This window comes from Mytilus trossulus, unplaced genomic scaffold, assembly GCF_036588685.1.
Source record: "Mytilus trossulus isolate FHL-02 unplaced genomic scaffold, PNRI_Mtr1.1.1.hap1 h1tg000122l__unscaffolded, whole genome shotgun sequence".
NCBI classification, from domain to species: Eukaryota; Metazoa; Mollusca; class Bivalvia; order Mytilida; family Mytilidae; genus Mytilus; species Mytilus trossulus.
Genome location: NW_026963298.1, coordinates 1,069,856 through 1,075,328, shown reverse-complemented (window position 1 = coordinate 1,075,328; position 5,473 = coordinate 1,069,856).

The window sequence follows — 5,473 nt, the reverse complement described above, 5'->3', positions numbered from 1 at the left end:
TTAGATGTTGTAGTCATGCGATATATGGCTGATGTAGTTTGTGATACAGACGTCGTTGGTTTAGTAATCGAAAGCTGTCGTTGGTAAAAGTATGAATATGAAAATCCTGACAGATTCTTTGCTGAACACATCTGTACGGGCTTGTATGTTGTTGTCGAATATATCTGTGTATTGAAAATATAACCATCACGTTTAGAATTATCAGTTGTTTAAATAAGAAAAGGCTGCAGTTTTATTATAGGCTTCCTACATAGTATGATACAATATCAATAAAAAGTAAATTCACAAAAATAATGAACTCCGAGGAAAGTCTCTAATAAATGGCAAAATAAAATGATAAAACACAACAAACAACTGTCATATTCCTAACTTGGTACATTTATTTTCAAATTGTAGAAAATGGTGGATTGAACCTGGTTTTATAGCACTAAACCTCTCACTTGTATGCCAGTTGCATCAAATTACAATATATTTACAACGATGCGTGAACGAAACAGACATAATTAGTAAAATGTCAAAATATTAGGTACCGCAGTCATCACTGTGTTACAGTCTTAATTAGGACGAAAACAAACAAATATTTTTATTACAAAAACTACCATTCTCGTCCTCCGTTGGCAATTCTTTTTTCAAGAGTTGGAAGCTATATCGTGTACTTTATCTTTCGGGTGTTTTATTAACTACTATGATAATGTCGTTGCATATTCAATATATATTTCAATAATCAACACGGAATCCAATATTGATTCCAACCTAATACGCTTATTTCAACGTCAGCTTATTTCCCACTTATGAGTTTGAATGTCTCGCTTGCATCTTTCGCTTAATTTATATATTCGCGGTCTGTACACACCTTGTCATCAAAGTAAATCCATAGTCTACATTCACTATCTGTACAAACCTTGTCATCAAAGTAAACCCATAGTCTACATTCACTATCTGTACAAACCTTGTCATCAAAGTAAACCCATAGTCTACATTCACTATCTGTACAAACCTTGTCATCAAAGTAAACCCATAGTCTACATTCACTATCTGTACAAACCTTGTCATCAAAGTAAACCCATAGTCTACATTCACTATCTGTACAAACCTTGTCATCAAAGTAAACCCATAGTCTACATTCGCTGTCTGTACACACATCTATATAAGCCACCTTTAAGCAAGCTATTTCGGTTGATTTTAAGTGAATTTCCCAATGTTCAGGACCGTCTAGCACTAGGTCTTTTCGGCACACACATCGACTGGCTAAAATTAATTAAAACAATTATTGTAAAGAAGTAGAAGATATCGGGATGGTATTCAAAACCCAATTTGTAAAATTGAAACAGTCAAACTGGAGAAGAATACAAAATTTAGAACCGAGGAAGGGTATCTGTTTGAGTATGCTACTCCTGTATAATATTTCAATCAGCTGAAAGAAAATAGTAGTCTTTATATTTGCTTTTGTTCGGTGTCTAAGAATTCGACCACAACCTGAACTACTTTCTGCAATATTTTTAAATGTTCTTATTAGATGCTTTTACTGACAATTTAAGGTATACACAATAAGATTAAGATAGCGAATTATGGGTATAGTTATCATAGGAAGGCACTCTATAAAATATCAATTAGAATGACTTAACTTACTTTTAGCTGTTGAATTCAGTGTCATTACAATAGATCCACAAGTGCTCATTGTGACAGCTTTGGGGTCAACATAGCCAATCTATAAACAAGGAATAATAGTCATCAAAAAGGTCTCAATGTCATTATCTCAAGTAATATCCTTTATCATGAATCAGTTGGAAATACCTTACCTACATTTTAAAGATTTGTCTGGTTCCACCTATATTATATACCTGTTCTAAACGTACGACGACAGAGGGTTCAATTTTGTCTAAATCTCAACATAGCAGACTTTTGGTTCTATTTGCACTTGTAGAAGTTGACCTTAATCTATATAATTAGGTTATGCACGTTCTTTCTGTTGACCGTGACCGTGTAAATTCTTGTGTGAATTAAATATCTAAAATACCAGAGGGACATACTAAATTCAGTTCAGAAGAGTTTTAAGTGGTAAGTTTGGCCGTTACAGAATATCTGTTTCTCAGATCACGACGGATATGTTCCAATTGTCGAAACTTCAATTCCGTCCCCCCCCCCTCCCCCTCCAAATTTGACCTTCTAGTTTAACGTATTTGTTGCTCAGTCTTAAATTGTCTATGTTTTGTTGGTGCTGTTGTTTGTCTGTATGTCATTTTTATTCCATGGCATTTTAAGTTTATTTTCAACTAGTGTATTTTAATGTACCTCTGGTGCCCTCATTCTTTCTTATACTGATATAATTATAGTTAAAATAAGTGAAAATATTCAATATCAAAGATATTCTATGAAACATTACTTTAGAAACATGCAAATGCTACGTAGTTAAGAGTTTTAATTGATTAACTCCGAATGATACTTAGTGTGCGGACGGTACTGTTATTTGAGATTTGAAATGTTCCTGAATTTTGACCGTAATTACGATATATATGACATGTGCTATAAAATTAAAACCCCTGAAACTGTATGCAAATAATAGTAAAAATATTTACCAATCCGGAAATGTTGACCTGTATATGATTATTGTACGAATGTGGTCTTCCAACAAGTTGTGCACAGTCATTGATCAGTGTTATAACTATTGTACGGTTTGACCCCAGTTTATCGTACACGTCAGCCTCGTTGTTCACTGGACACACACATATATTTGATGAATGACCAACGGTCCAACCAAGAAAAGTGACCAACATCATATATGTCATACCGAACATCTGGAATGAATATAGCTTACCGTTCAAATATAATGAGAATTACACAATTTAAAAAAAGGGTGAAATTCTGAATATTATAATGTAATTCCAGTACATAAAATACAAAAGAAACAAAACAACATGCAAACAAACATCACAACTTATCACATAAATGTCAATCCATAAATATCATGCTATTCTCACAGGATTGCATACCATCGTGTGTCTGTTGATTCGTTGACTACATGTAGTTAGGTTTTACAACAGGATTATCCGACAAATATGCATACATTCCTGTACATAACGGCGGGCGATGCATGAAAGACAAATGATCCTTACCAGTTGTTATCCATTCGATGTGTTTAAGGTTTTGATTTTGCAATTTACTAAATGACTTTCCGTTTAGAATTTGCCTCGGAGTTTGTTGTTTTTGTTATTTCACTTTTTACCTTTTTGCCGCATCCAGTTTTGCTCCGATCCTTCAGTTTTGTTGTTTGCTTGGTAGTCTCTTCCTTGTGTATTTACGATATCTCAACACAGAATAACTGATTTATTAGAGATGTTGTCTCCTCTGTTTGCAATGTGATGTATATAAAGGATAAGAGTGTTAGCTGAGATGGTTGTATTTGAGTTACTCTTCATATGTTATTCTTGTGTCAATTGGGTACCTTCCAATTCAAATGTCGTTTTATGAATAATACTTTGAAAATTGCTTGTTTTAAATTTTTCATATACAGTCAAACCAGATTGACGAGACCGACCGCTTAAGGGAGAACAACAAAGTGGTCTCTTACGATAGATGATCTTTTTATACAGTTTCAATTTATATGAAATGAACTTCAGATGGATCTAAAAATGATGGTCTTGGTTTTTACTTAGTACATGTGGTCTCTTAAGGAGGTAGACCTAGGTTAAAGGAAATAACTCTTAAAATTATCAGTACGTTTGTGTCAACCATTTTCAAAAATGTATTCTAAGCTTCTAGGTTACATAGATTATTATCAATCTGTTTCAGGTAAATGCTTAAAATACATGGATGAACTTGACTTTTACAAACGCTTAACTGATTTAAAGAGTTATCTCCCTGAACCAAGGTCTACCCCCTTAAGCAGGTTTGACTGTACGTATAAAATTTAGAATGTAAATGAGTAATGTGTCAACCACACAACTACCACACCAAAGAGCTGAAGACAGCAGAAGTCATCCAGCTTGCCCTTAAACAAAAATATTTACTAGTTCAATAACACTTACATCATAGGAAAATGCTAACGTTACTTAGTTGAAAACGCCTGTCTGGTTTAAAAAAGACATAGTGTGAAACATAAAAATTAAAAACTTGCCTTATAAGCCATGTTTATACAGTCTGTGATTGTTATCTGTTTAAATTATAGGTTAGGTCATATAGATAAAATCTAAACTTACAAATACAAAGCGTCATTATGTAATAACAGGTCTGATTGTATATTCTATTTAGAAGATGAAGTCTTGTTGACGCTTTTCTTTTCAGTTTTGCAATCAACTTGTGTTAAACTTTTTCATTTATCGTAAAATCTTACAAAATGAGGTTTAAAGGGAAAATTCGCGATTTTTTACTTATGGTTTAAATATGTTCATTATGACATAAAATTTATATTCACAAAGTTTTATCGCTTTATGTGCAGTAATGAAGGAGAAATTCAATAATTAAAGAAAAATATATTAACTACTTCCTGTAGGTCGTGACGTTTTCTCCTGGTATTGCATGCCGGGATTTAAAATCCAATCATTTAAAGTCTTGGTTTTTAATCGTATTTTAACATTATCGTAAGCGCGCCGATAACTAATGCTATATCTAATAACCATCCGATAATAAGAAAATAAAACGCACAGACGTGAAGTTGTACACATTCATGAGATAAATTTTCTATATTTACCGTAAATATTTCGATTTATTTTTGTAGACAGCACAAGAAATTATTATCATTACTTTTTTGCTTTAATATATGCTTTTTCAGACTGATAAAATGAATAAATTAAAGTATATAACTTAAATTGTTAAGACAATATATAGGTTTACGCTTATTGACCTTTTACTATCTACGCTATGACTATCGTGAAAGGCCTGTAAAAAAGAAAAATGTTATTTGCAAATCGGTAATTAGCTTGGCCTCTAGGGCACACCGTGCCAGGTGTGACTGTCTATTCGGATCAGTGGATTATAAGACAGGAGGTCGCGTTTAATCCACAAATTTAAAATACATTTTCAAGGTGTTGACAAATACAAGTGAATCGCCGTGGAATTATTTAAATAGATTTGGTGCTATTATTTTATTTGAATTCAAATAAGTTACTAAACTATAAGAAATGAACCGGTTAAAGTCTGGAAATTAAATTCAGTTGTCGGAATGAAATGATATACACTCTTTAATTTTGAAATTATCAATTTCCCCCACCTTAGTAGTAATATACCAACTTCACCTGCATATGGAATATACATTTCCCAACTTATTAGGTATTCAAGAGCTTGCAGCTCCTATTCAGACTTTGTAAAACGTCACCAGTGTCTGAGCAGAAAGTTGATGAACCAGGGGTATGTCAAAGAACGTCTCGTCCTTTTTCTAAAAAAAGTTCATCGGAAGATACCCAGAACTCGTTGATAAATATTCCGTATCAACTTTACAAATAATACAACATGGTCTTGATGTATAGATTTTGCGTGC